We start from the raw sequence: 13015 nt of genomic DNA, 5'->3' as shown, positions 1-13015 counted from the left end.
TGATGATGATGACCTTATACTGATGTTCGGCAAATCTGTGCTAAGTTCGGTTTTCATAGAGGGTGCATATGTAACCGGCATAATAATAAAGTAATGGGTTAATAATTGTTTTTGAACTGCTATTATAAACTTCGTAATATGTGATATTGTGCAATGTAATGCTACGTTGATTTTTAAGTATCAATCATACTAATATTATAAATTCGAAAATTTTCAAGTGTGTTTTGTCTTCAAGCAGAACAATTTAAACACAATTTAATAAAATTTGGTATGTTTAGGTATGGTAATGCTCTAATTAGTATCATGTGACGGGTTACCTCTTTCGTTTCTCATGTTAATGAAAAAAAAGACATGACATTTTAACAAGCTGTTAACACAAACAGACGTTGGTGAAATTGAGCCTTAGGCACTGAATTTATATCTAGACTATATTTTGCTAAAAAACGTACAGTTTTACTAACGATATTGCAACAACTAGAAAAATTAAATTATATGAAATATCTGCATTTGTCTGTACTATTCTAAGGCAGCTGGTGGCGTATCTTCACGGACGATAAGGCGCTGTCCGGCACAATATCTGACACACCACTGCACTGCACAGAGCATTCACAGTCATATTACCTTTACATCCAAAGAAGTGACTCCTATGTCGTTGGCATAGAGGTTATTTAGAACATATTATGGTGTATACTCTGTAAGCGAGGCAATCCGGGTCGAGTCTTAGATACAGGTTGTAGATATTCTATTTTACTACACTGAACACAAGCCTTCCCGTGAATAGAGACACTTTAGCTATGAATATTATAACAGACTGGCATTCGAGATGTGGCTATTTAAAAGTAAAGTGTATCAAAATTTACTTAATAACACAAAATTAGATGTAGGTTTGTTACCTCTTCACGCCCAAACTGCAGAACTGATTTTGCTGTAACTTGGTATGGAAATACTTCGAGTCCCGGGGAAGGACATACCATATTTTTTATGCCGAAAAAAAATTGACGGTTCCCGCGCGATAAACGAATTTTGGCGCTACAGAGTTGCGGGTGGCATCTGTTTGAAAATAAAATTGTTATTATTTAAAAAATACCAATAGGTGCCATTTACTTTCATAAACACAATTTATTCACATACTCGTAAATACTCGTAATACGTCTACGTCAAACGTCAAACAAAACACATCGACCAAATGTTGGAGCACTTTGCTGATTCGAGCGAAAGTTGAGCGCTGTTTGAGCTGGGAGGGCGTGATCCCTTTCGCATTACTTTTATAGACGACCTTCGGCGACCGCCCTATGTAAATGTTATTGCGTCCTCCGAAACACCGCTCGAGGAGATATTCCGAACTCGCCCGCCCGAGATTCCATGAAGTTTTCCACTATTATTGATCATCGGTCGCTGTGATGGAATAAACGAATTGCTCGATTTGATCACGTTTTTCGTAACTTGTGTCTGTTTCTTTGGTGTCTATTAAGATGAAATAAGTAGAAGGAAATATTTTCTTTATACACTACGCTGTGTTTAAGTGGAGCTTTCATAAGGAGAAAACTTTGAAATTACTTATTTCAAGGTACCTTCTTAAAATTTTTGAAATTACCTAACCTCTTTAACAGGAAGCATTTAAGCAGGAGCACAAAACTGGAAGCCAGACTAAAGACTATAGAGATAAAACTACAGTTCACAAGTTATTCGAAATTAATTTGAAAATTAAAACGGTTTTGTTTGTGACGAGCGGCTGGCATGAGTGGCTGGGCGGCAGAGATAAGTCTGCCGCAGCCAGGGCGGGCGGCTGGGCGGCAGGGCGGGCGGCGGTGCGGCCGGTACTAATGAATCAAGTTGGCGAGAGCCGGCTCGCGCCTGCCAAATTCAACTTTTAATTGATTTGACATTATTCCGTTTGTGGCGCCGCCGATTGCGACGTCCCTTTCAATTATAACTCATCTCCCGATGAAATGATCAAATGAATATTAATTCGCTAACTTAAATTAAGTTATTTAAATCGGTAATTGGCCTGTTGAAACGCAAAAGATACTAGTCAAACAGAATTGAGCACCTAATAATTTTATTTGCGTGCTTTGCATTCATTTTATACCAAACCTATATCCAATACATGTTTTTTGATTTTAAGCACCTTGATATAATTGTCATATTAAGCCGAATTCAGTTTCATAACTCTAATTTCGCTTCAAAACAGAATGTCTTCCTCGCGCGTGTACATGTACTCGTATATGCACGAATGTATAGGTACCCTACGATCGAAGCGTCTTTCGATTCGTGAGAATAATACCCCAGGACGCAATCATTGTCGTGATGACGTAACAGTGCGCTATGTCGAGCGAGTTTTCAGCTGAAGTAGACGTTAGCACTTTCGCCGGATAAGGGCGATGGCGTGGCAGTTATTAGACAATATTTCTCGTGTAATCGCCGCGTGGCCACGTGCCCGGAGGCGCTGGCACCTCGCCAGGTACCACTTATGCAACGTTAATTGAAATTAAACACCAGTTAGGTAAAAGGCGATACTACATTTTGTCGTAGATTATTAAACATCCAATATGTAAAGTGGGTTCGGAAAAACCTTCGTAAGGTTGTAATAAAGTAGAAGCCATCGGAATATCGTGCATGTAAATTAATCCGTTGGCGACGGCGTCGAATACTCCACATCGCAACTTTATGGAGCTAGAAATTTCAAGAAAGCGCGCCGGAGCCACATCTTAAACTTGTAAATGAAAAGTTAACTCGAAAGCGTTTTTAGAGCAGATGTGGTCGCGATCGAACCGCTGAAAAACTCCAACTTCCGATGTGTTTCGGATACGTCGTGTATTCGAATTTTGTCTGCAGACGGTCCCGAGTATAAAGGGAAGTAATTTTTTGTTAAAAGTTAATAAAAGTTAAAAGTTTAGATCTCATTTCGAGCTATTCTTGCGCGACTGTCAGAAATACGTGTCGGTAAAATTTATGTTTGCGAATGAGTTCTGTCGTAGTCGTTAAAACTTTGCCTTGCGCTTCGGAAAAGAAAATAAGTTTTTATTAATAGTTTTTATTTCCTAGCAGTGTAAGTTAAACGTGATACACAATTATAATACTCCTAAGTTTTAATAGCGCGTACGCTTTTTGATAAGTATGTTTTATTACTATGTCACTAACTTACAGGAAAATGGTCATTAAAAACCTTACGAACCCTTTAGTTTCCTTGAATACATCAAATTATTATTATTAGATCTATCTATGCTACTTACAGGCGACTGACAAGTGAGTACTATAACGATCATTAACGTAATAGACCGGAAAGATTCAACAATATATTTCATATGGCACGGTACACAACACATCTGGAAGGCAACGTAGAGATGACGCTCGCAGGCGTGGCACGGGGGTAGCCGGGTAGGTCGCAGCCACTAGATACATCAATCTCAATAAAATACGTCACTCTTCTATTATGTGAGCTGAAAACCTTTCTAAAACCTTTTACGTATTTTGGTATTATATCCAATTGATTCATATTGTCTCTATTTGGCGTCCTTATTTTATCAATTTTTGCAACATATTCTTTTTGTCAATGACGGATGATTAATTATTATTATAATTTTGTTTCATGTGAACCGAAATTAACACGCCGCACGTGTCAACCAGATATTATATAAAATACCTAAACGGAAGCAAAAATAGTAATTCCATCAAATTAATAACGTTTAATACATGACATTTAAATAATTTGCATAAAGCTCACGTACCTACACTGAGCTTTATTTTGGATTAATTTAAAATTAATTAAAAAAGAGTAAAGTGTCCAAAGGTAACATTATGTAAGGCAACTCTAAGGAGTTAATACGTTTCACTTACGAAGCGAGAGCTCCGAATTATTTAAATGAAACCTAATTTTATCTTATACTTACATAAAACCCGGGTCGTGGTTAGTAACAAACATTAAGGCCCATACGGAGATAATTACTCGTCGGTATATAATGGGTTTACGGTAACCTCAGAGGGGAACATCGGTTGATGTCTTTCGCAAGCGCTACTTTAATAAATTGCTTTAATGAGGGTTAAGAGAATCGTTTCTGTTGATGTTGAGCATAAATTATGTTAAGTACACCGTACACGTCGTATGTCACTGTGTTCCAATGATACGTGTAAAGGAAGCTTTGGTCTGGCTTGAAGAAAAGCGAATTTTATGATTGAATTGCATATCTGTAGATATGAAATCATAAAATTCGTAGTCTGATATTGGCTAACTGATCATTGACTCTCTCAAATTTCTATATTTTGTTGTAAGGTCTATTTGTAATAAAAACTTAGATAGTAAAAATACATTTAGTCAATAGTCATGCAATAATGCATTGAATGCATGAAATCGTTCCCAACGTCCATAATATGACCGCAATGGTTTTCGCGGTTTTACTAATGGTTTCGGGGTAATCCCGAGCTTACTAGCAGTATTTGTGTGAAAAACGAGAAATCTTTTGAATAACACGTATATTTCGAACCAAGTAATTTAATACCTGTTAATCAAAGTCGTTCAGAACAGAATACAAATAAAATTTGATGATTCGCGTACATTATTACAAACTTGTTTTAATTATTTAATTAATTACGGCTCGCTAGAGTTATGCTCCATAAAGTTTATTGTACGGGAGTCGAGAGGTAGCAAATGTAAAGGCGAGATATTTTGCAAGTAAAATGTCGAAAGTTTAACATCGAGTGTTTTCCCTCTATTTACTTTCCTATTAAACTTTGTTTGCCATCTGTAGATATAGGACGAGATTCGAGATTTATCTTTGCAATACCGCTCTATCGAGGCGGAATTCAATTTGGTTTTTACCTGAATTGCCCGAAGGCATTAGGCCGCATTCGACTAACATATCTAGGCCGTAATGGTTCCAGACCTTTCCGAAAGAAAATGCTGAGTATCTTTTTGTTTTATAAGAACTTACGTGCGTAACTTTGCTCTATACGTATGTTCGCTTCGATATTCGCTTAACTTACATTTATCAAGCCAAAAAAAAAAAATGCTTTAATGTTTTTCTTCTATATTATAAATCGGTTGATGTATCAAAGTTACTTACGTACTTTTGGAATGGTGATATTAAAAGAGGAGAACTGTTAACAAAAAAGGGATTTTTCTGTTTTCATTTACTTTCCATTATTCTTCCGACTCGTTTGTCATTCTTTTCTCAGCTTGACGAGTGTAAAGAAGAAGAATGACTGTTTGTATTTACGTAGTTAAGTGACTGAAACAAAAATAAAGTGATAGCAGAGATTCTTCCAAATCGTTTCCCGCACACATCACAGTCTTCAGTGACGAGTGTGTTTCAATAATACGGAATATGGTGGAATAAGTCTGCTACAATAATGACGACCTCTGTGGCTCAATTGGTTGAGTGTGTGGCAGCTCAAGCCGGGGGTCGCGGGTTCGAATCCCGCCGACGGAACAAAAAGTTTTCATTGTTCCCGGGTCTGGATGTGTATTAAATATGTGTATGATATAATAAAAATCTTAAATATATGTATAGAATAAACGTATTAAATATATTTCCGTTGTCTGGTACCCGTAACACAAGTCCTTCAGGTACTAATTAGCACGGGGCCAGACTGACGTGGTGTAATATATATTATTATTATAATAAATGAGCATGAAACCTTTCTTGTACCTAATGATAGTCTAAAACATAATATTACTAGGGACCCGCCCCGGCTTCGCACGGGTATAAAATATATATCCACTGAAAAAATTATTAAAATCGATTCAGCAGATTTGATTTATATTCATTATTACTACCCATGGCCCGCATTGATCGGTACCGCCGCAAAAGCTACTTCCCGCAATTTTTAAATCTGTAATATCTTCGAAAATATTCATTTAAATCATATGCTGTAAAGGGTCATCTATTTTAAATCAACAATGTATTAATGGTATTTAATTGGATAAGGATTAATGCTGTATTTTTTAAAATTGCTTCGAAAATTAGGCATTATTTGTCGTAAAAAGTAAATAACAAAAAATGTTATTGTCGGATATCCATAAGAGATAGAGTATAGACATACCATCGCGGAGTTTTCTGTAGACCTTTTCATTGTGTACAATACTGGGAACATTATTTTGATAAATCTCGTAGGGTTCAGCCTGCGTTTGCAATGTAAGCGGAAAAAAATGTAATTATTTACGACATCACATTAGAAACCCCTACAATAACAGTATTTCTCCACTATGAATGTTATTATACTTATAGTTATAAACCTTCCTCTTTAATCACTCTATCTATTAAAGAAAACCACATCAAAATCCGTTGCGTAGGTAGTTTTAAAGATCGAAGGGAACAAAGGGACATGAGGGAAAAAATAGCGACTTTGTTTTATAATATGTAGTGATAGTGATATTGTAGTCTGTACCTGTTACAAAATATTATAGTAAACTGAGGGCCTGTTTCACCACTTTCTGATAAAGTGCCGAATAGGCTATTCACAACATTAGGCTATATTAGGCTATTCATCTGTCGAGTTAAGTGGTGGATAGCCTATTCGGCACTTATCAGGAAGTGGCGAAATAGGCCCTTAATGTCTATATTATTTTCATAATATTTATCAGCGACTTTTAATATTATAAATGCTTAAGGGCCTGTTTCACCACTTCCTGATAAGGCTATCCACCAATTAACTTGACAGATCAAGTATGGAGAATCTGTCAAAAAAGTTGTGTATAGCCTATTGGTCACTTTATCAGAAAGTGGTGAAACAGGCCCTTAGTAAAATACATTTAAACGCAGTTTCGAGAGTCATTATTTATTAATGTATAATTAAGTCGAAAACTGTGTGATTAAAGCGTCATACTCGTAGCTCGTAGCTTATGCGGCGAAATACGACGGCCATTCTACGGATTCAGTTCACGGGAATAATGGCCGAATATTAACTAAGGATTTTGTTTTAATAGTCAGATGGACTATTACTACTTAATGAAACACTATGTTATAGATGTTGCCTGTAATAATTACTTGAGTAGTGAGTAATGAGTATATCTACTTCATGTGGTTCTTGTCTATATTCTAAGTGAAGAATATTAAAAAAAACTAGTTTATATAGTGTAGTATTCGCGCGGGACGTACATTTTTCCGGGATGAAAGGTATCCTATGTCCTTTCCCGGGACTCCAAGTATCTCCATACCAAATTTCAGCAAAATCGGTTCAGCGATTTGGGCGTGAAGAGGAAACAGACAGACAGACACACTTTCGCATTTATAATATTAGTATGGATAGTATGGATTAAAATCAAAATACACTCTGACCTAATTGTAAACATTTATTTTGGGTGTTTATTGAAATGGCGACATCGTATTGATTTATATTCACCTCTTTGTTACACGGCGCTCCGAGTCCTTTGTGAACACACCGAAATCAGAGATTTCGTTCGAATCGGGGACTTCCTTTGTTAATTATACGGTGGGGAAGCGCTAATCAGGGGTCGGAACCGGTATTTTTTAACCAGGTTAAAATGCTCTTTAACCAGGTTTTTGGATAAGTGATATCTTCTATCCCTTTCTAGTGCACTATCTAATAGCCAATAGAGCATAACTTGTTTATGTGTGGACAATGGGTGATGGTCGTGGTGTGTGTGAGTGGGCGGGGCGAACATAACCGCGAACGGTTATAACCGGTATTTTGAGCAGTGAGCAATTTCATTTTGCTCTTAGAACAAAACCAGAAATAATTTCGGTCCGTTCAGAGCGGAATCGAAATGAAAACGCTGTTTTGGAAATGTATGGCGTTTCTAACGAACAGGATCGCGAACATTAACCAGGTTTCCGAGCCCTGGCGCTAATGCGTTATATTTTTGTTTACAAATAAACTTGCTTTATAACGGCGTCATTAGTGAGGTAATCACTTACTGAGCTAAGTCCCGCTGAGTTATCGTTAATTTAACACTTAAAACGTTTTTATTCGAGTGGATAATTGCGCGAGGGCGTAATGCCGCACGTTCAGCCCGCCAAGATTGATGACGTGCCGCACACGAGCTCGCCGAATATTTGAATAAGAAAAAGTGAATCCGCGGCGTTACCGGCGCGGGACTATAATCGCTTGTTTTTTGTGAAACGCTTTAATGATTGGGTCGGGGCGTTGTTATCCCGATTACGCGGTATTAAGTCCCATTATGCCGTTATGCGCCCTTTTTCTGATGACCTATTTCGGCTCTGACTTTATAGATTTTCTGTTTACAAACGGAAAATCGATAAAGTCACATATAGTACCAGAATATTTGATATCCGCCAGGATCGCAAATATTTTGATACTAGCCCCTTGTCTAATAGTTTTAGGGAGGCGAATAGGGGAATTTTCGGTAATACTCGAGCGTGGCAGTTTAAGATATGAGAGATACCTTGGACCTAATAGAACAACCTTGTAAAGTATTTAGCTCTATATGTAGTGACGCGCGCCTAGGATATACGATCAGATTGGTAAAAAAAAAATCGATAGTCTGAAATACTCGAGCGCGTCAGATTAAGATATTGGGGGTTGATTTTAGTGTTTTAAGACTAAATTTAACTAATCTGACGATAAGTCCTTGACGCCGCCGAGTTATAGGGTCGCAAACTTGTAAAAAAAACGTTAATCCAGCATTCTCGAGCGCGATTTTTTTATTTTTGATTTTGAAGAATATAATCTAAAACTTACTAAAAATACAAAATCTGCCGGTTTCCTCATGACCGGAAGTGTGGCGGAGCCATTTCGTCTTCCGAAAAACGCGTTGCGGCATATAAGTCGCGAACGATACATTTTACAAAAAAAAAAAAGTTTAAATAAAAAAAAAAGGTAATTTTATTTTACACAAAAAAGGTCTCTTTACATTTTTGTCCAAAGTTAAAACTATTTGACTTGAAGCATCATAAAAACTCAAACTCCCGGTTTTTTGAGTATATATATCTCGAAAACTGAGGGTGTTAAAAAATTTGATATGAAATAACGATGATTAAATTATGTGACTCATGTCCAAGGAACCAACCTTCCCTGTATGATATCCTCCCCCCTACCATTCCTCGTCCTATCAATCTAAAATCTGTTTTGTCCTTTGTAAATACTCCATTTGTTGAAAGGATTATTATTTATGTTCATATATTCATACTAACAAAATAAAAGTGTGAGGTGTATAGTACTAACCCTAAATGTTTGTGCTTGTTTTAGATTTTTCAACATCCGTACGCGTCTCAAATCATACCTTGTTTGTTCATAAAGCCAACCCATCCTAGAGCAGAGTCACATCAACCACTTTGACATTAGCAACTCACTACGGGGCCATTTTTAAATAAGAAGAAGAAGAAGAAATTATGTGACTTTTGTTATATCTCAAAAAATTTTTTTTCTAAATCTTCTCGACAATTTTCGTGGACTCGGAAAGAGTAACTCGTATCTGTATACAAAAGTATTATTAACATGTACAGTTTCATGTATGTATATTATTCAATAGCCTGTTGATCTATCGCTTATAATCTAAGCGATAGATACAACGTTGGTTGTAGATATCTATCGCTTTATTGTCATTCTTAAATTCCCCGTTTTATCAAGGAGAAAGAAAGGAGAAACAGAAACCAAAAAACCTTTCCGGTCAGATTAAGAGAACCCACCAACATTTTTGTCAGATTAAGAAAATATGCTTTCAGGATACCGAGATAAACCTCCCCTATGAAAATCTGACGCGCTCGAGTATTTCAAAAAAACTTTTTTTTTACATTTTCAAAAATTCATCGTAACTTATCGTCACGCCGAAATCGTCAGTTTTTTTAAAGGGCCTACTTAACACCCCTTCCGAAAATCTGACGCGCTCGAGTAAATTTTTTTTTTTGCATTTTTGACTACTTTATATGCCTACCCCCACCACGCAAACCGGCAGATTAGTATACCGATGTTATCAGAGGCACTTGGGGCATACGTAGTATGAATATCTGACGCGCTCGAGAATGCCCAAGTAACTGTTTTTTTAAACATTTTTGAAAAACCGTACACGCCAAACCCACCGCTAAAATGGTTTTTACCATACGAGCTTTTCTTTTCGAAATTATTTTATTTTTCGATTTTGATAGGTCTCGACTGCGCCGTTGAATTACGCCATTTAGGTAGCTACCTCGCCTCCCTAACTATAAAATTAAAGACGGAATTATACATAGCTACTCAGCGGGCGAAGGTATTAAACAACGGAGGTAGTCCGGGGCACTAAATTAAACGGTTAAGTGTGCGAGAAAATATGTAAATTGGAACACAAACGAGGAGATGATATTTCGGGTTCGGCGGTCCGTTGCGGCCTCCAATGTTGCATATTATAATGTAAGAAAAACAGGCCCGCAGTAATCTGATGCGGAGTGAAAAGATTTAATATTCGCCCCTCGGAATTAATCTCGCGATGTTTCTGCTGTTTCACATTACGTCTTTGTCGGGGCATCGAGTTTGAAGCACTTGTTATATTACTTTCGGATTTGAAAGTAAATGTGATTGGGGAGGCGGGGTGGCAAATGTGCCTTTGATTCGCGCTGCAACAACAGATCTCTTTGTGTCCTCGAGACGTATTGACACGACGGATGTAATAAACAAAAACGCTCTCGAGTGACGAAAATAGTTTCGTCACCGCATTTGTGTTACTTAAATATTATCGTTTATGTTTCTTCAGATGCGAGTAAAATTCTTAGAGAATATATAGATGTTTGGCCCCCCTAGGACGGCATAGGACGTTGCCGCCCATAGGCCATGGCCTATACAAAAATCCAGAGGTGAATATAGGCTCGAGAGAAAACTAAAATACCAATATGAAAAACACATTATTGAAATTAATGGTAAATATGCCTTTAAATAAATTTGTACTAAGTACTACCGTAGTCAAATTAGTGATATGCTAGTTAATTTAGTGATGAGTGATGACTATTGATTATAGTACTGTGGGAGTATACATACGTGGCCGGCTGGCCGCCACAAAGGAAGATCTTCCGACCGAGCGAGGTGTTATGCCCGGTCACGCCGAAGCCCACGTGATACATTTCAGCTGTCGTATATGTCGCAGCCAACTGGTTTAAATAGCCGTTCAATCAAACAACTAGCCCTTTGACTGAACAACGCCATTCAATCAAACATCTAGCTTTTTATTTGAATATTTAAGTCGCTCAAAATATTCAACACTACAGCTGATTCAAAAGCCGCCGTGTGATTGAATTAGTTCAGCGCTCACCACCGCGGCGTTAGGCGCGTTTTGTTTACAATATGGCGTCAACTAGCCGGTGTTTTGTGGTTGTTTAAGATATTTTTTGTACATAATATACGTTACAAGTATTATTAAAGAGACAGAAAATATGGGGGCACATACGAGTGAATCAAAATTTAAACTAATATTCGAGGAGAAATTACGGGTAATGAAATGCATCACCAAGGTATTTATTGCAATTGTGTTCAAAATGAGTTAGAATACAATTTAATCTGCTTGTTATCATTACGCTTGTGTAATAATAGCACTAAACTAATGGTCACCTTAGTTAATTTACCATTTAACCAGTTGGCTAAGCGTCATATAGCTGTAGTATTGAACGTTACAGTCAACAAGTCGGCTAAACGACGTATAGCCGTGTGATTAAATGGCGTTGTTCAGTCAAAGGGCTGGTTGTTTGATTGAATGGCTTTTTCAACCAGTCGACTGCGACATATATACCGACGCGCTCAGAAAACTTCGATAGCGCGATGCAGGAATGTTAGGCGAATTGTGGGTACTGCCACAGTACCATATCAGAACATGCATAATAATAAGGTTCCGGGGGAGACTCCGCAATTTTTATTTAATTAAGTGTATATAATTTATATGTATGTTAGTCATTAAGGTATATATTGTATGGGCCTATGTAGCCTGATATAAATAAATAAAATAAATAATATTTACATATTATATAGAAACATTCCACAACACAGCGAAGCAAATGAAAATCTTTGAAAGTTATATTTGAATCGAGAGCAGTTGGTAGTAAATATGTATTCAGTTCTCGTTTAGTAATAATACACAATATTTACGATATTGAATGCATGGTACTGCGATACGAAGTCGGCGAGAAAGAAAATACCGACAAGTGCACCATAAGAGAGTATTGCTATTGGCCGCTCGAATATTGAAATTCCTGCAACGACGCACACCGACTTGTTTGTCTCTATATCGATAATATTCATCATTGGACTCATTTTTATATTTGGTCGAGTTATATTATAAAAAAACTGATGAAGATAGTTTTTTTTTTAATTTTCAGAATCACGTTTTGACTGCACTTTGAAATGCTAGGTATATCTATACTCCACTCGGGCTAACTTGTCGCTAGCGGTCATTGACTCGCTTGCAAAAACTTGTCATTTTCCATATATACCGCGATTGACAATTAAGTGTCAGATATTGTTTATCGTGGTTTTATATGGAAAATGACGAGTTTTTGACAGGGAGTCAACGACCGCTAGCGACAAGTTAGCCCGAATGGAGTATAGTTGTTAGTATTATGTCATTCGAGATCTTTGCTAAATCAAAATTAAAAACAATTTTCCAGATATTACATCCGACTAAGGGCCTGTTTCATCACTTCCTGATAAGTGCTGAATAGGCTATCCACCACTTAACTTGACAGATGAAGTATAGAGAATCTGTTTAAAAGTTATGAATAGCCTATTCGGCACTTTATCAGGAAGTGGTGCTTTGTACCATTTTATTGCATCTATCATATTTTTGCAAATACGTTATTTTTAATTCGAAATGAAAATATAATAAAATGAAAGTACGATACTCTATGAATCCGAGAATAAAAATAAGTATTTTGTTGCTCATTAAAACAAGTATTTGTTGAAAAATATAGTTCATTTCTGTAGCTTTGTCGCATCGCAAATTATGATGACCCAAATAATATTATCGAAATAAATCAATCCGCACGGCGAAAAGTCGAAATTGAAAAGTCGTAAATAATGATCGCGAATTCGGAAAATAAAACTTAAAATATCCGTTGAAATTACACCGAGTTCATAAATTGTT

General features: G+C 36.9%; 1 long non-coding RNA gene across 1 annotated transcript; it reads right to left on the bottom strand.

Annotated features, from left to right (window-relative positions):
* Nucleotides 1-2351: 2351 nt before the first annotated feature.
* LOC121727519 lies at nt 2352-8790 on the bottom strand. The gene is made up of 3 exons (XR_006035685.1): nt 8659-8790; nt 4782-4783; nt 2352-2362 (listed from the first exon to the last, which is right to left on the bottom strand). It is a non-coding gene; the product is annotated as an uncharacterized LOC121727519 (long non-coding RNA).
* Nucleotides 8791-13015: the final 4225 nt, after the last annotated feature.

This window comes from Aricia agestis, chromosome 5 (assembly GCF_905147365.1).
Source record: "Aricia agestis chromosome 5, ilAriAges1.1, whole genome shotgun sequence".
Classification (NCBI taxonomy): Eukaryota; Metazoa; Arthropoda; class Insecta; order Lepidoptera; family Lycaenidae; genus Aricia; species Aricia agestis.
The sequence above is the reverse complement of the archived record's forward strand: the minus strand, read 5'-3'. Positions and strand labels throughout refer to the sequence as shown.